Below are 19,515 nucleotides of genomic sequence, written 5' to 3'. Positions count from 1 at the left end.
AACACTGACAAATAAGAGAGCACGACACTGTATGATTTCTAGAGCTGATATAGGGCAATTTGTTCAGCAGAGTGATGTAAGCTTTCGTTATGATTGCATCATCCATGTTTCAAGATATGGCTATGGTAGTATATCCGAACCCGTGACTTGGAAATGGCGGCAGGATAAGTGACTTATAAAGGGAGGGATCCCAATTTAAACCAGAAATCGACTAAAAATAAGCAATCTTTGACTGGAATCTAAATGTACCGACTAAAAAAAAAAATGACTGGGTTTGGAACATTAATGAGTACTAACTTTGCTTTTAGGAAGGAAAAACAATGAATGATCGCAATCTGAAGCTGGTATTTATCTCAGACTAGAGCCAATCAACAATTTTAAGCATCATTTTCATTCGCAGTGACCCAGAATTAGTAAAGTTTGACTACATTTATTTCAGAAGCATTTTGGCTGTAGAGCAGTGTAATCAACTCCACCAGCACAACTGTATGGGATTTACAGCTGTCTCAAACATTGCTGGCACGATGTGCACAGGTATTAACTAACTAGCTTCTAGAGCAGTGGTTCCCAAACTTGTTCCACCGCTTGTGCGGGGAAAGCCCCTGGTGGGCTGGGCTGGTTTATTTACCTGCTGCGTCTGCAGATTCGGCCTGCGCCACTTCCAGCAGCTCCTATTGGCCTGGAGCAGCGAACCATGACCACTAGAAGCCACGATCGGCCAAATCTGCAGACACGGCAGGTAAACAAACTGGCCCAGTTCACCAGGGGCTTTCCCTGCACAAGCAGCAGAATAAGTTTGGGAACCATTGTTTTAAGATGACATGCCAAGGAAAACAAAAAAAAATTGTGCTTGTGCTCTTTTTGTTTATGATGTACAAAGACAGCCTGAAATATTCTCTTAAACCTCCATTAGAAATATGAAGGACCAGGAAGTCAAATCTAGTCTTTCCTGTTTTTGGTGAAACTACTCAGATGTGCGGTGTTGCTTATAAGCCCTTATTTGAATAAACACACTCATAGACCCATAGATTTTAAGGTAAAAAAGAACCAATATAATCATCAGTCTGACCACCTTCACACTGCAGGCCATAGAACGCACCCACTGCTGAAATAGACCAACCTCTGGCTGAGTTACTGAAGTTCGCAAATCATGGTTTAAAGATTTCAAGTTAGAGAATTCACCATTTACACTAGTTTAAACGTGAACATGCCACATGCTACAGAGGAAGACCAAATACCCCCAGGATCTTAGCCAATCTGACCTGGAGGGAAAATTCCATCCTGATCCCCAAAATGGTGATCGGTTAGACTCTGAGCATGTGGACAAGACCTACCAGGCAAATATCTGGAAAAGAATTCTCTGTAGTAACTTAGAGCCCTCCCCATCTAGTGTGCAGTCTCCAGCAATTAGGGATTGCTGAAAAGATTAGGGACAGACACCTCTGTTTACAAATGTTTCCAAGATATTTAAAACAGCCCCATTTTAATTAAGCTGGCTATTCTGTATGTTATCACTGATGACTTAATCCTACCAGTGTTCCATAGCCTCTAGCAAAGGCAAGACCTGAATTTCCAGTGTAAACAAAAACCTTACATCTTGCAAGACTTCATATGCATCACAATAAACCAGAGGCAAAAGTCTTCTCTCACCTCCCCTCACTTTTCTGCAGATCCCCTTTAATTAGGCCCAAAAAAGGTGTTACTTGGTTCAAAATCCAGCCAGAACTGAAGACCCTCGTTTCAACTCTCTACACCATCTAACGAAAACTAAGTAAATTAGGATGTCTGGCTAACCTACCCCAGAAGCGACCACGTGAATGCTCACTAGGAAATACCTGTGATTTAATGAAAAATCATCACTTGAAATCTAACTATATTTTGACTCTTACCAGGTTATAGTCATGGTAGTGACCAGGCACAGCCAGTATCAAAAAAATCTAGCAACCACACCATTCCCTTGAAAGTCAGTGGAGCCCAACTATACACGATGGAACTACTGAAGCACCATAGCCTCACTGAGTCAGGAAGTCTGACACAGTGATCACAAAAATAATAAATTGTGTTATTTTCCATCTTTCCCCCTTAATCTCTAGGACTTGGGGGTGGGGGACAGGAAATCACACAAAGTTCAAGTTAAGTGTCACAGCCAGTGAAGAAGATTTTGGGGATAATCTTATCTAACCTCTCTTTACCACATTCCTCACTCACATTGAGGTTGGCGGGTGGGGAAGAGATTCTGTCAGCGAAGGAGAAATTCACAACTATCCAGTCTGTTGCCTTTGATGGGATTCCAAGAAGATGCTAATGCTGAGAGCAAGTGGGGCCAGGTTGAGGTTTCAGTCTTGATGATACATGAGGCTTGGCCTACACTAAAGAATTAGGACAACGTAAGGCAGCTTATGTCGACCTAATTATGTCAGTATCTAGACCAGTGCTTCTCAAAGCCAGTCCGCCGCTTGTGCAGAGAAAGCCCCTGGTGGTCTGGGCCAGTGTTTACCTGCCGCATCCGCAGGTTTGGCTGATTGAGGCTCCCACTGGCTGTGCTTCACCACTCCAGGCCAATGGGGGCTGCAGGAAGGGCACCCAGCACATCCCTCGGCCCACGCCACTTCCCACAGCCCCCACTGGCCTGGGGGCAGCAAAGCCAGTGGGTGCCGCAATTGGCCAAACCTGCAGACTTGGCAGGTAAACAAACCAGCCTGGACCACCAGGGGCTTTCCCTGCACAAGCAGCGGACCGGCTTTGAGAAGCACTGATCTAGACTACAGCCTTGCTCCCACCAATGTAAGTGCCCTACAACACTGACACAGTAACTCCACCTCCATGAGAGGCATAGGGCTTATGATGGTGTAGTTAGGGAGACACAATGTTAGTGTACATATTGAGTCCCTGACATCGGCAGTTGGCTGGAGCCCTGAAGTTGACAAGCCAGCCAGCTCCACAGGTGGGCTGCTGCCAGGTCTCCGCTCGAAGCCGAGCTGCTACCCAGGCTTCCAGCTGAGGCTAACACCTGGGCTTTGCACTGGGAGCCCTGCTGCACACCAGAGTCCTGGCTCCCCACCAGGAGCACAGCTGCTGACTGACTCCAGGCCTGGATCTCCCCACCTGAGGTGCAGCTGAGCTCCCGACAGAGAGCTGCGAGCCCTGGCTCTCAGCCCCCCACACTGCTCCCATCAGTCAGTGGAAGCGCTCCTGGTGAGGACGTGCACCACTGACAGAAGTAGGATTATGTGGACATCAGCCACCACAGTAATTACTGAGGTGGCTGTAAGTCAACCTAACAAAGGTTTATTTAAGATTGTTGTGTAGACCTGCCCTTACGCTATATTAAAACAAAACAAAACCAACAAAGACAAAACGAGGAGTGAGGATTCCTCCAGTAAGAACTAAGAAATACTAGTATCTTTCTTTTCTAAGACTGCTGGTTGACTTAGTAATATTGTGAAGATCCTTGCAGTTAAATATGCTAGGATTTTTTTTTTTAAATAAAAAGCTTAATTTAACTGGCGCCTGTAACATTTAGACCATTCACAAGTTATAATACAAGCATAAATGGCTTCTAGTAACTATAAACTGCTGCATGCCAACATGTTAAATCATCCTGTGACTAATTTTTAGAGACTGTGCATTCAGAAACAAGTGTTGTAGCCATGTTGGTCCTCGGATATTAGCATGATAAGGTGAATGAGGTAATATCTTTTACTGGACCCTCGGGTGTATCTCACCAATAGAAGCTAGTCCAATGAAAGGTATTACCTCACCCACCTTATCTCATGTAGAAACAAGTTATTTCTAACCTGTATTATGAACAGCCAAAAAAAAAAAAAAAAGGCACATTTTAAAAAGTGGAAAAAATTTTGGAAACTACCCTTTCTGGTTACATGCAAATTTTCCTTAATAAGGATCCCTCTAGACACAGACTATACACATGCATCCAAAGAAGTGGGTATTCACCCACAAAAGCTCATGCTCCAATATGTCTGTTAGTCTATAAGCTGCCACAAGACTCTTTGCTGCTTTTACAGACTATACACAGTGATCATCACATGGGAGGGGGAATTCTTGTTGTTGTTTTTTTAAAAAACACAGAATATTCAATAGATCAGGTTTATAAATCAAAGTGGTCATATAAGGTTAACTTTGGAGTCATGATTTGATTATCTTCACTGCATGCCTCTCCTTTTGGAGAGTTTATTTTCACTCCAAAGTACTACAATGTTCAGTGGTGACTAATCTGCTTTTTAAGTGATAAAAAATAAGACATCCAGTAATGGGGCTGTCTCCACCAATCCTGTTACTCAAACTCTATATAGTCTTGCAAAAAATCAGCATAAAAATGTATTAACCCAGGTACAATTAAACTCACTCATTCTTCCAATGATAAAAACTGAGGATACCTTACTTCCTCAAGAAAATAAAAAGTAAAATAACTTGCCACAAGCAAGTTGGTTTGGGTGGTTAGTTTATTATTGCGACCAGAAAGATTATTAAATGTACCAAAAAAAATCCATTCTTGGGAAACCACTACTATAATTTCTAGGTAGAAGACACAAGGTTAAGAATGCACTGAATTTTTTCTTAAGACCCTTTCTCTCCTCCATTCCTCAATTCAGGTACTACTGGAGATTCCTCCTCACTTATCCCTGAGGGATTATAGCAGGCCATTCTCTATTACAGGGATGTAAAAGGTTTTGCAAAAAGGTGGGCCTTGCACCATGCTCCTGGTCAGGCTTACAACCATTACAATGGAATTCTTTAGGAAAGTGCCCTCTGCTAAGAATGTTCTGCCTTCTCTTCCCCATCAGATGGAGTTTTTCAGTGGGTCACAACACCGCTTTAATGGAATCATCAGGGCTGGCATTACGCTTACTGAGGCCCAGGGCCAAAGTCTAAGCCCCACTGCCCTGGGCTGCTGGGCTCAGGCTTCAGGCCCCCTGCCCTAGGTGGAAGCTCTTGGGCTTCAGTTTTGGCCTCCCCGCCTGAGCTAGTGGGGTTTGGGAGGGCTCAGGCTTCGATTCCCCCCTCCTAAGGTTGTGTAGTAATTTTTTTTTTTTTTGTCAGAAGGGGGGCGCAGTGCAGTGAAGTTTAAATACTCCAGCAGTTCTCAAAGCAAGGGAGTCAAGTACATCCACAATAAAATAGGGAACCCCCAGAATGGGCACAGAATTCATGTGATGAACTATTGGGGGGGGGGGGGGGAGGGGGAAACAAACAAAAAAAACCTCTCTTGCTCAGAAAGTACCATTATTCAAATTGAAGTTTCCACACATTTGTCTTCATTCCCAACTAGATTAAAATGCAGTAATCTAATCTGGCAATAGTAAAAAGCATGACCATAGTGGCTAAATCCTCCTCTGACTAGTTAAATCTCTCATGGCACCATTGTGTATAAACAGGAAAAGCAACAAGACCAATCAGACCCCCAAACTGTATACTTCCCTCAGGGGACAAGGTTGATGTTCCTTCTAGTTCCTCAAAGCAGGAGTTCAAGTCTGATGCAGCTATTTTGCTCTGGTTCTAAAACCTTTGAGACATATGAACTCAACTGGTTAGAGAAAGGCAAATTGTTTTCATCCTAGATGATTTCCTCCCCTCCACTAACAGAGAAGCTGGGCCACAGCCCTGATTGTGGCTGCTGAAAAGAAAAGGCAAGCTATCTGCACTGTGTAGTAGATCCAACCATTATTGTATTGTATAAAGGACCAATCAGTATTGTTTACCCAGTTGTGCCAAGGACTGCACAAACACTCAGGAACACATGGTGTCTGAAAAGCTAGGCTCTTCCAGTATATTGGTGGCACGGGAATACATGATATCTCAACTGCTCTAAGCAGTCAAAAATTAAAGAGAGCAGGAGATGGGTATAAGTCTTGTGACACTTCATTCAAAGTCTTTTGGCAACGAACTACTCATCACAACGTTATAAACGGTCTGTAAGAAATAATCAAAACCAGCTTTGAGCTGAGCTGTCGTGCATGCAATCAGCAGCACTATATGGCCAACTGTATCAAAGGCTTCTAAAAGGTCCTGAAGTATAAGTATGAAAGTTTGCCTTGTTCATATCCATAAGAAGGTTCTTAATCCATATCAGATGCATCAATGCGGTGTCCTAGACCTTCCACTGTAGGTACTTGCAAGCATAACAAAAACAAGATTTTTATTTAGGAGTGTTTTCTATGTACACTAAGAGACTTTTTATACCTCTGCTTTGTAAAGTAAAAATCTGCTTTGCTATTATGTGAAAATATCATCTGAAACATCCATAATTGAAGAACAGGGCAGGACAGGCATGCATTGATACAGAAAGCTAGCACAGCACTTATTTGTACTATGACATTACTGCCTTGGTTACAAGGTTGCTAACTTCATTCACAACAAAAAGCACATTTCTGTCTTTATACCACACCGCAACCCATGTAGTACAAATTAATTCTTTCAAGAATGATTAAGATTACCCAATATTTCCGACTGTAAGGCCTCTTTTTTCAGTTGCTTATAAACTTCGCCAACTTTAATAGATGGAGCGGAAATCTTCCATGACGGAGTCTGCCTGAGGCTGATTTATTTATTATTATTATTTCAGCCACTTCCAAGAATGAAGCTTAGCAAAAATACATTGTTTTGCCCATGTTATTTTTTAAAAAAAATTGAGACACTCTTTTAAATGCTCTGGCTCTCCCATGCTTGATAGCAGGGGCTCTCCATATCTTCAGGGCCAAAAATTTCAAGTTCCTACTCTCCCTGTAGAAAAAAATCATGTGATGAGGTCATTAAAAATTGTGTCATAATGCATATGAATTTGGAAGCATATGCATGGGCAATCTTACTTCTGGCATTTCTTAATTTTTGAGTTCTTGATTTTGAAATTATGGAGTTCTGTTAACAGTTTTTGTGTGTGTAATATGTAATTAGAGGATAGGCATTACTATATATAATTTGCACAAAAAATGAAGAAATCAGAATATACAAACTAAGATTAGAAGATTTCCCATATTTGTCCAGTAAGATATTTTCAATATATCTAAAGAATATACTGTATAGTCTTTATTACATATCAAGCATTTTAGTACTGTGGATTAGTATTCGGTACAGCAATCCATTTTTATACAAAATACTTAATTTGAGGTTGTGAAAATTTGCCTATATATATATATATATATACACATATACACACACACACACACATATATATACATATACACACACATACCAGCACATACATACACACTAGACATGAATTCATGTGGCAAATATATTTTATATTGAATCAACATGTGGATATAGTTAAATATCCCAATCCGGAAAACATCTGTGTATCTTAATTTATTAAAATTCAATAGACTCCTCACATGTGTGTTTTCAGGTCTGAGTCCTAATATAAGCAGCAGAGAATCCTGTGGCACCTTATAGACTAACAGACGTTTTGGAGCATGAGCTTTCGTGGGTGAATCTGACGAAATGGGTATTCTATAAGTCTATAAGTTAGTCTATAAGGTGCCACAGGATTCTCTGCTGCTTTTACAGATCCAGACGAACACGGCTACCCCTCTGATACTTGAGTCCTAATATACAAATCTTGGCAATAATTTTAGTGTGTAATCTTCACAGACTGTTCAAGAACCCAGGAGATTTACGGCTTTACCTTCTCCACCCACCCCCTCCCAAAAAAACACATTTCAGTTAGCCTTTCAAAAGATCTCAGTGTGTAATCAAGTTAGTAGTAGATTTTTTAAATTTTTGTAACAACTTCAACCGGTAGAGGGTGTGCTTGAACATGCAAGGGAACCTGAATATATCCAGCTAGGTTTCACACACTGAAAACATTCTTGATATTTCCATAAGATAAGTCTGAAAGTTATTTCTGTAATAAGATTCTCTCCTCATCTTGTAATGTTAGAGCTTTCAATAAACAAAGACATAAGAAGGGTTTACTCTTCCATGCTACATTCCATCTCAAAGCCAAAAGAAAAAATTATTCTACATTTTGCTTGTTAGTTCAGAATTGGTTTATGGTCAACATAGGCTGTCTAATCTACATTCATTTTAAAGTAGGTATCTTGGCAATATCTGCTATGAAGTTATTTCAAATTAAAGTTTTATGATTGTTTGGGGCGAAGGATGTCTAATACAATGCCAAAAACAGCAACCCTTTAAAGACTACTTACAGAGATGATTAATCTGTTTTATCCTTTTCTTTTCTAGGATATGTGATCTTTGATATTGAATTCTACTATTACTTACTCAGTTTAGTATACCAAGTTAACAGAAAATTCTTTGATGGTTGCCTTTGGTTTTCCCCCAATGAATAATAAAGGGGCCTATGTTACGCATGTTTGTGATTAAGCAATCAAAACTGTCTAGACAACCCTAAATAAGATTCCCAAAAAGAAAAAGCCTCCACTGGGACTTTCTTTTTATCAAATTGCTGTATACTATTTTATCAGTGTTAAAAAGACTGGATGGCTCATGGAACTGTTAAGATACTGAGAGCCTTTCACCTCTAGTTACACAAGTTCAAATCTAACCTAAGCCAGCCCCTGACCGCAGACCTCTGTATATGTTGTTGTAGCCATGTTGGTCCCAAGATATCAGAGACACAAGGTAGGTGGAAATATTATCTTCACTGGACTGTTCAGAAGTTGGTCCAATAAAAGATATTACCTCATGCACCTTGTCTCTTGCTAGGCAAGACATCCAAGTCATCAAAAAACAACTGAATCTGGTTCATATTTACTTTATCCTTGGCCAGTTTACAGACTTATCAAATAAATTACTTTTCCACATTCTAGTTGGTGTCTGCATGTTCTACATGGCTCCCCCTCTTCACAAATACACACACCAGATGCAAAGTATGATATCCCTGTTCTACGACAGTTACTGAACTACTGACCATGACCAAATCTCAGGACTTTAGGTGTATGCTAAAACCTTTGTAGATTGTTGAGACATTACCTATTTTACCTGCTGTCACTGATAAACAGTAGGAACAGCAATATTTTTGCATATACCCTTCCTGAGACTATTATTTTGAAGCCTTATGTAATTATCGTTTGTTGTACTGACATGAATTTATTTCATCACCTAGCTGAGATATGTGGTGTAACATGTAAGCAACCACCCTTACCGATTACTACAATCTCCATCAGTCTGAGTGAGAAAAGTCATATTTTTATAGTTCTGGAATACCTCAGTAATGGATACAACAGAAAAAAAACAAAATAGATTGAGGGAGGGCAGCTTTTGTAACATCTGAAAATGGCAGTTTTAACCTGTCCGTTGTACAGATCTTAACTGTTATTATTAGCAGGTGTTCATTTTACACTCAGGTTTACTTATGTACTGAACACCTGCTTTCCCTATTTCTCACTATCTTGCCATCAGAAATGCTAAATCTTAGAACTTGCAAATTTTATACACACAGGAATTCATTTATTTAACCATCTTGATCTCCAGTTTGGGCTGTTCCTCATTTTGTGTGTCTTCAAAGTACATTTGGTAGTTCTACAGGTATGCAGCTGTCTTTTGATTACCAGTATATGCACCAGATTCTCCCATTCGTCAGATCACACACAGTGTTGCTATATACATCTGCTTAGTGCTTGTGTGTATTACACAAAATTCACAGGAAACCTTTTTGGAGTGGTCAGAGGAATACTCATAAGAACATTCTTTTTCTTTGCTATCAACCTACTTTCTCCAAGATTACAAGGGGAATTAATTGCTTGCATTTACTTCTGAAGAGCAGCCCAAGAATACAAAGTCTGTTTAAGGGGTAACAGAACAGTAGGACAATAAACATACGATACGAGGAGATTATATCTTGGGGCCTCAAGTTTGAAAGTGGCTCATTTTAATAAGTTAAGAATCTCATCTCAAATTATTTCCAAAACCATGTCAGAGATGCCATTAGGCCAGGGCCACCCAGAGGATTCAGGGGGCCTGGAGTCTTCGGCAGCAGGGAGCCCCCGCTGCCAAATTGCCACCAAAGACCCGGCACTTCGGCGGCGGGTCCTGGGGCGGAAGGACCCCTTCAGGACACTTTGAGGCAGATCCCAGAGCGGAAGGACCCCCTGCCGCCAAAGACCTGGAGCAGAAGAAGCTCCAGGGGCCGGGGCCCTGCAAAAACTTTCTGGGGCCTCCAAAGCAAGTGAAGAACCCTGCTCCAGAGGCCCCAAAAAACTCTTGTGGGGGGTCCTGTGGGGCCCAGGCCAAACTGCCCCACCCCTTTGGGAGGCCCTGCATTACGCATGCTAACTTACTGAGTTACGCAGAACAGCTCCTTCTGCATTTACACACTTGCTACTCAAGACATTACTGGCTAATGTGAACAAAAGCCAAAGGGCCTGATCCTGAAACATACTAAGCATCCACAACTTCCACCAAAATGAAAGTGTTGAGGATAATCCATATCTATCAAGATAAGCAGAGCCCTGTGTGGATACAAGATTTGTATCCACATCCAATCCGCAAACATTGTCTGTGAATATCCGCAGATTTGCAAGGCTCTAAAGATGCAAAACAAAGGTACTCATTAACTACAATTTACTATTCTTTGTTTTGTACTTCATTAAAAAAAAAAAAGTATCATTTACCCAATTCCAGCCAAAATAAATCCTTGTGTTCTTCCTTCCTTCCCGTACTTCACCCCCTCAGCTCATCACCTGTTAAGTTAACTCTGTACATAAATATATTGCCACCTTTGAGAAAAGAAAAGTTACTTGAGAAGAGTCACGGTTGACCTTCAATCTTGTGCTGCAGTTTCTCCACCAGTGTTCTATTTCTCACAGTAGAAGACAGTCAGTGATTGAATGACCACTTATGATATTAAAAGTAAAGAAACAATATCTGACAAAACAGTCATTAGGGAAACAAACACAAAACACCCCAGCCCACCTCTGAGATTATGATTAAATCTCTAGATCTGAAAGGGACTTCCTTCACCACTAGTAGACCTTGTTCTTTAATTGGCTGAAGACGTTGCCATTGAGCAAGTCAGACCATAAGAACAGCCACACTGGGTCAGACAAAAGGTCCATCTAGCCCAGTAGCCGGTCTTCTGATAGTGGCCAATGCCAGGTGCCCCAGAGGGAATGAACAGAACAGATAATCAACAAGTGATCCATTCCTGTTGCTCATTCCCAGCTCCTGGTAAACAGAGGCTAGGGACACCATCCCTGCACATCCTGACCAATCCATCCACCACTGGGTTGGACTAGTAGCCTCTTGTGTTTAGGGAGTGAGATCTAGCACTAAACTCGCATGAAAGTGTAAAGCATTAGGCCTTGTGATTTAGTTTTACTGCATTTGATTCCTGGAAGTTTGGTTCAATAGCTAAGCAGACACAATCTACTTTTTTAAAAAATAAATAAAGTATTAAGAAGTACCCCAGTCATGCTACAGTTTTCTTATATTACTATTGTTTATGTAACCATTTATGCAAGTGGATGGTACTAAAAACATCAGAAAAGACTTTCGAGATCAGGATAATCTATTCAATTGAACTACATAATACTTAGAACTTGCACAGTGCTGTATATTTTCAAAGCGCAAGTCAGACTTCAATCTGTTGTTAAAAGTCCATTTGCTAATACTTGTTCCAATATAGTTTAGTTAGTTAGCTGTGTGGATGGCAGTTGGAATATTTATTGACAAATATAAATAATTTTGACAAGTAGAAGACTTTCCACCTATTCCCAAAACATTCACTGAATAAAAAATAATCTGGAGAATTTGGACAGCTCTATACAGAAGAGGTGGTCATAAATCTTTAAAAACAAAAACCACACACATAAAAGGTCTTGTCCATTGCATGGATAAAGATCACATGGCATTTTTCATAAGATTAAGGATTTGTCCTTGTGTTATTGGCCCAAGATTTCCCCTGTGTGCCAGCTGGTTATTGGCCTCCATCAGAGAGGTGGCTGCCCAACACTTTAGCTGTATGCATTCAATTTTAAAATATTTTTTTAAAGAAAAAAAGCTTTTAAATTATTATTATTGAAGATGAAAATAAATATGTTTTTTAAAAAAATCAATGTTTAAAAGTGTACCAAAGAAATAATCACACATTTGGGAGCATTCAGTTTTTATCCAGTCTATCATTTAGCATATACAGTATACCCATAGGTTAACTGAAACATCATTTTATTTGAGTGTTATCCTGATAGACTAGAACAGTTTCCCACATATCTCCATCTCAGATTCTCATCTATTTCCAAGTATAATCAGAAAAAAATATATGTTTCCCTCCTGCTTGTACCTCAGAGTACACCTCTGCTCTCATTTTTCTGTTTTAACTTTGTAATTCCTCTTTAATGGCAATGATAGTGTTCTTAAGACACAATACAAGCCACAATACAAAGCTGCATTGTAACATTTGTAATAAATGTTTATCCCTCTCTTGGCCTTTCCTAAAGCAGTCCTATTCTCTTTGTCCTTACATCTGTTTAAGATCAATATAACCCCACTGGCTGTGAGAGCAGAATCGACCCCATAGTCTTTTATGGGCCTCCTTATTGTCACTATTCCGATATTAGCATCAACACACATCTTCAGCAATGTCTACCCGAGGCTCTCTACAAGCAATTTTCCACTGTTTTCAACACTGACCGTTGCCACAGTGGGTGTAACGTAGACAAAGCTCCCATGCAGCTGGTGGTGCTTTTACCCCTATGTCACTGTGAAGCCATAGGTGCTGGATCTACGGGTGCTGGGGTGCACTGGGTTCCAACAATAACAGGGTTTACAGTTTGGTTCAATGGCTCTCCACACTCCCGCTATACAAACTGTTGCAGCACCCCCATGTGAGGCCACAGAGGTGATAAAAAGCACTAGCGGCTGTAAGCACCTCGTCTACACTAGGGCTCCCCGCCTTGCACCAGCAGGGGGCGGTGAGTGGGGATAGGAAGTGGGGGCGACGGGAGAGAGGTTCCCCCACCGGAGGCAGGCGATGGGCAACCGCGGGGGCGGACCCCTTACTCTCGGGACCATGGGGATCCGGCAAGGGAGAACAGGACTGCGCACCGGGGCGGCGCGCTCAGGGGACGCAGAACCCCAGGAATCGGGGGGCGCTGGCTGCCAGGAGGCGGGTAACGATCCCCGCAGCATGCTCAGCGCGACCCCAGGGCACCGAGAAAGCCGCCCCTCCGCGCAGGACCGCGCCCGTCCGGGGGCTGGCAAGGGGCACTGGCCGGAGCCCACGCACTCATACAGGGGGTGGGGCCCCGGCTGCCCTAGGGCCGGGGCGGGGCCGCTCACCTATTCTCCTTGCCGCGAGTGCCCGGGGTGCGCAGACCAGGCTCCGGCGCGGCGACTCCGGTCCCTTTAAATCCCCTCAGCAACTGAGCACCGCCGCTGCCGCGCTTGGGATTTATCCCCGCCCGGTGGGAGCGGGCGGTGCGAGCAGAGCCCCGCCCCAATCCTGCCCTCCGTGCCAGACCCCGCCCGCACCGAGACCTCGCCATTCTTCTGGACACTCCAGCCCCAGTCCCAACCGAAACGGTTCCGCCTACCAAAGCCACGCCCCCTCTGCGGGAAACCGCGCCCCCAGCCTCCGTGGATCCACACCTGGCCCTCGCATTACCCTCCCCCTCTGCGCGAGGCTCTTCCTTTCAAAGACAGAGCCTGATTCCTGTTCTCATCGCAAACCTCTCTTCTCAGAGCCCCCCAACCCTTCCCATAACCATATTCCATTCACTCCCCGACCTCCATCACCACCCAGAAACAGCCTGCCCCAAACTCCCCCCTCTCCCAGTGCCATATCTTGATAATCCACAACTCCCTTCCCCCACACACACCATCACCTTCAACCCTCGCTTGAGGTAGCTGGAGTAGGGACCATCACCGCTGGTCTGGGGAGGCTGAGACCTCACCCCTCACCTGACCACTGCTGGTGGGCTGCAGTCTGTCCTGGAGGAAGGACTTGGTACCCATACACCCAATGTGAAGGTCCTTGCTCATCTCCCGAATAGAATCATGATGTGGAGTCAGCAAGCAAGCACCCTCTCCCCACCACACACACGCACACACCCAAGAGCAGCAGGTTTCAGAAACTAAAACCCTATATCCTTGCCCACCCCTTCTCCAAACTCTACCCGTTCCCCCATGTAGTTCTACAGTAGAGCAAGAAGTAGAGTGACCAGACAGCAAATGTGAAAAATTGGGCCAGGGGTGGGGAGTAATAGGAGCCTGTATAAGAAAAAGACCCCAAAATCGGGACAGTTCCTATAAAAAGGGGACATCTGGTCACCCTAGCAAGATCGAGCAGAGGGATTGAAGCACATGGACAAAATGGGAGCTCTGTAATATAAATCTCAAAAAATCCCTTACATTACAGTTGCCAGGAAAAGTTTGAAAATAGACTCTAATAAAATGAAGAAACTTTAGGAGGTAAAATCTTCATTAGGGCCCCCAATCTGTTCTCCTTCCCTGCTCGTGACATTACTATACCAAACCCTTACCAGATAGAGAAAGCAACCACTCACCTTTTCCAAATTCCTCCCCATTCTTCACCTTCTTGCTTGTGTGAGAGGTTACCCACCTTTATCTCAGACTCACCACTCCACCTACCTGGAGAGCCCCAACCCAAAATACTCTCTCCTTTTGCCTGGGTGAGAAATCCTATAGACTTCTTCCCCTCACACCTGTGTGCAATCACTCCACTCCTGTCCTAAAGTCCTCCATCTCTAGCCTCAGAGAATCCTTCTCGCTCCTGGCTTGTCCCCAACTGGTCCCCTCTTGCCTTATTAATCCCTTACTTTATTTGCAGGTGAGATTATCATTTCCCCTGCCAAAACCTTTAGTCCAGCAGTGAATACAGCAAACACACATACACTTCCTATGCAGAGTTGCTGTAGTCATGTCAGTCCCAGGTTATTAGAGAGAGAGTGGGTGAGGTAATTTTTTTTTATTGGACCAACTTCAGTTGGTGAGAGAGACAAGCTTTCGAGTTTGCACAGGGTTTGAAAATAGTTCTGAAGAAGTGTTCTGTGTAAGCTCCAAAGCTTGTCTCTCTCACCAACAGAAATTGGTCCAATAAAAGTTATTACTCAGCCACCTTGTCTCACACATACACTTTGTCAGGCTAAGACACTCACCCTGGGTGTGCGTGTTCAGTCTCATGTGTTCTCTGTCACAGGTGCTACTGTTACTGCGTGGAGCTGGCTAATGTCCTGGTTTGAGGGGGCTTTGGCCATTCCCTTACATTTTGATGGCATCTATGGCACTGTGACAAGGAGGAAGTATTATACTGGGAAATGCACATTAATCTTAACATTGGCTGACAGCCCTGAGGATCCTGACAGCCCTGTTAATACCACTTGGGTCATTTGCAAGCTAAACAAATAGGCATCCTATGAGCCTGGTGGAGTGCAGCCGTCATGGTTACACATTAGAGCTGTCTGAAAGTTAATTTTTTTTTTTTCATTTTACAGGCAAAGCAAAGGAGATGCAGCCCAGCAAGAGAGGGACAAAGGCACTTTAAACAATCTTTATGCCCTTGGGTTTCTGTATTGCTCTGGGAGCCAATATACAACCCAGCATAAACTAGGACAGCCAGAGGATGCTTTAATTTATGGCAGCCTCTTCAGGGCTGCTTATGGACTGTTCCACAGTCTGGAGCAGCTCAGAATCTCTGTACCAATCTCCTCTCTCATCTCTGAAATGCCCCCAGTTCCAGAACAACTGAGGGGGCAGCCAGTGGAGAGGCAGTAAGGACAGGGATTTGGGGACAGACAATGTTCCATAATGTTTTACTTTATTAGCAGTATCAACCAAAATGAGTATTTTTGCAAGTTTTCAATACAAATGCCACCATTGTTCAATACATGGCCCATTTTTGCTTATTTTCACTGGGAAATGCTCTTCCCCCCTCCAAAATGTGCATACTTTAGTGACATTTTCTGCAAAAATGAACCCATTTAGAGGAAAATGCAAAAACCCTTGCATTTCAAGTAGTTTGACATTTGTCACACACACTGATTCTCAAAATCTTTCTTCATATGGACCAAATGTTAATACAGAGATAGTCTTACAGATGCATTCTGCTCCTTCTATGAGTAATCATGCAGACCCTTCACCTTCCTTTCATTATTACAAAACATCCCTGTGAAAACTATGTGGAACACTAATCTTAGGAATGTATTTTTAGCAACACCTTAATATGTTTTAGCTTTTGGGAATAAGGAGGAGGGGGAGCCAGAGCCAAGTGACTGGCCAGCTGCATGGATACCTAGCAAGTACCCCATACTCTCTGAAGACAAACCAAAACCCCAGGTTTAAATATCCTCAAACTTTGGTAAATTTGAATCCAAATTTTTCACTCTAGGTCTGTTTCTAGTTTAAACACAGATGTTGACAAGACCAAGAGTGTTTCCACCAAATTAGCTTGAAATGGTTTTCAGTTGTATTTAAAACCCAGTTTGGGTAGCACAGTTCCCAGCTCACTGTAAGCAAAGCCTTGGAATTATGCTGCCAGAAAGCAGCCTTCTTCCTTCCACTTTCTGGTTGCCATGGTGCACTGTCAGTATAAGATCATGTAGAAGAGGGCAGCCACCTCTAGCCCAGATAAGTAATCACTATTTTTCTAATTAATTAATGGCCTTATATAATTGTACTTGTACCTATTATAAAGTAAATTATTAACACGTGTGCAGGTATCTAAAGAAAACATCATGCATCATGCCTGTTAGTTATTTTGTATTAGCACTGATTGATTTTGTATGTAGGCTAAAATTAATGAGCCAGATCCTGAGGTTCTTACTTAGGCAAAAAACTCTAGTGACTTCAACAGAAATTTTGCCTTAGTAAGGATGAGAGGATTTCACCCTGAATTTGTACATAAGTCTGAACTGAATATATATCTTGTTACTATTTGAATTCATTTGTATGAAGGTATGTTTATATTAAATTTTGGTGCACATATGTATATAAAAGAGAACTTCATACTCATATCTAATATGTTACAAGGCTATACTTAGAACCAGATAGCTTTGTCAGATGAGACCTAGATATTTTGAAGGGACAGGGTTAAAGTCACATACAGACACTAATAAGACTACAGAAAATGTCAGCAATTTCTATTCCACTTATAGCAAAATATCTCATCATGATGGAAAAATTTGACATGTTATCAAATTCAAAAGAGAAAAAATCAAAGTAATATGGGAAAATTGATTCAAAGTCCAAAACTGACAAGATAGGGTGTGATTCTGAAGGACAGTGTCTATACACTATCTAATTTTGGAGAATGCTTACTTTTTGGTACCTATGAATGCTGCCATCTGCTGAGGATAAAAGGTTTAGATCAGTGTTGCTGAACCTTTTCAGGTGGCAATTCTTCATTCAAAGTCAAAAATGTTTCAACTCCCTTGCATTTTCTATAAAAGTAAACGTCAAAAAGTATTAGTGATTATAATGAGAAGCCTATATAATTTATATGCGTTTTGAGACATTGATAGAGAATATTGAATTTGAAGAGTATGCATGCCCGACGTGGGGGAGTGAGATTTTCTTTCCTTTAGACTGTAATAAAATTTTCAGTACCTAGCAACCCCCTAATTGCCTACATGACTCCCCAGAGACATGAACCTCTGGTTGAGAATAACATACTCCACACTATTGACAAAATATTCTATATATGTATACATACAGCAGCAATTTACTAAACATAAATAAAACCCAACAACAAGTAATCCAGTCTGAGGCCAAATCCATCACTCATGGGGTACCTTAACTTGAATGGAGTTTCTCTGATTTACACTGATGTACATGAGACCAAGATTTGGCCCCAGACCATTTGGCTGAGTTCTGGATGAGGATAAGATTAAAAAGTTTTCCACTCTGTCTCTTAATCTGTAAGCACAGTGGACTGTTAGCTGCTATGTTTTTACTCATTGACAGGAATCAGATAACATCACTTATCAGCTAAATTCTTATTTATCTGAAGCAATCTAACTAGAAAGTATTAGTGACGTGGGTTATAATAGGCCTGTAAATGAAAACACCAATGTGGGACACCTGAACACAGCAATAAGAATGATGTTAACAGAGATAAGAATCTTTGCTTTTTTAGGGTTCATACTCAATACAAAGCTGGAGTGAGCAATATCTCCTAGGTTTTTTGAAGGCTAATTGGCTCATCTGTGTTTGGCATAGCCAAGGATCAGTGCATAACAGGAGATCCGTTACTAAACAGTGGTTTCTCGAAATAAGTTGAAATGCATTAATGGGTTATTAGCAGAATGTGTGTGTATAACTGTGGTGAGGGTACATTTAAAAGAAGCTTAGTCCCTTTTCAGAAGATTTTTATGGCTCAATCAGATATAGGCGCTGCTTCAAACCTGGAACTGATAGAGTCCATCTTGCGTGATAGGTTTCACAGTGGTAGCTGTGTTGTTGTTTTTTGCTGATACAGACTGAGGAGCCCTTATGGCATCTTAGAGACTAACACATTTATTTGAGCATAAGCTTTTGTGGGCTAAAACCCACTTCATCAGATGCATGGAGTGAAAAATACAGTGAGCAGAATACATATTATAGCACATGAAAAGTTGGAAGTTGCCTTACCAAGTGGGGGTTCAGTGCTAACGAGCCAATTCAATTAAAGTGGAAGTGGTCCATTGGCTTCGTTAGTACTACAAAAGTAATTTTCCCTCCCTTGGTATTCACCCCTTCTTGTCAAATGTTGAGAATAGGCCACTTCCACCTTAATTGAATGTGATCATTGTCTCCCAATAGCAACAATGATGTTCCATTTAATAAAGTTTCAGAGATGGGTATTTATTGCATTAAAACACTTCAATAGCAATCACTTCATCATGAAAGTTATCTATAATAGTTATGTGGTAGTGATTTCCAACAAATATTCCACATTGGATGACCAGCTGTCTATTGCAGAGGGAGAGTTTGTTTTTGGATTCTATCACAGAGTTGATGGAGAACAACAGACTAAAGAGAATGAAAAAACAATGTTGGATTCCAAATGGTACCATCAGATTATGGGAGAAAAAAAGAAGAGTCACAATACAGAATGGATGCACTTGAAAGTCAGAATCAAGTTAAGAGAGGAGGAAATGGGCAAAACAGGGAAAAAATGTCTTGAACAAGCAGTCAAGAGGGGCCGTCAACGGTGGAATAATATGGCTTATTGCATTAAGGAAGCCTATGAAAGACATGACCAGAAATGTATATTTGAGACATGACATGATAGAGTTCATGATTCTAAGGAACGGTAGGAGGGAGAACAGCAAAATAAAGACAACAGATTTCAAGAAGGCAGACTTTAGCAAACTCAGGGAGTTGGTAGGTAAGATCCCATGAGAAGCAAACGTAAGGGGAAAAACAATAGAAGACAGTTGGCAGTTTTTCAGAGAGACATTATTAAGGGCACAAGAGCAAACTATTCCACTGCATAGGAAAGCTAGGAAGTATGGCAAGAAACTATTCTGACTTAACCAGAATATCTTCAATGATCTAAAAATAAAAAAAGAGTCCTAAAAAAGTGGAAACTAGGTCAAA

At 41.8% G+C, this 19,515-nt stretch overlaps 1 protein-coding gene across 2 annotated transcripts in view; it reads right to left on the bottom strand.

The window, feature by feature from the left end:
- Window positions 1-19,515, bottom strand: part of SERPINE2 (serpin family E member 2) — a 112,697-nt gene that overhangs the window by 31,109 nt on the left and 62,073 nt on the right. Inside the window, exon 1 of one of the 2 annotated variants that reach the window (XM_032777916.2) lies at window positions 13,258-13,351. The exons of the other annotated variant lie outside the window; for it this stretch is intronic. The gene's annotated coding sequence lies outside the window, so the exon portion shown is untranslated. Of the gene's footprint in view, window positions 1-13,257; window positions 13,352-19,515 lie in introns of those variants that run through there. 2 annotated transcript variants of the gene reach the window in all.

Source organism: Chelonoidis abingdonii, chromosome 8, assembly GCF_003597395.2.
Source record: "Chelonoidis abingdonii isolate Lonesome George chromosome 8, CheloAbing_2.0, whole genome shotgun sequence".
NCBI lineage: Eukaryota > Metazoa > Chordata > Testudines > Testudinidae > Chelonoidis > Chelonoidis abingdonii.
This window is presented reverse-complemented; position numbering and strand designations above follow the sequence as displayed.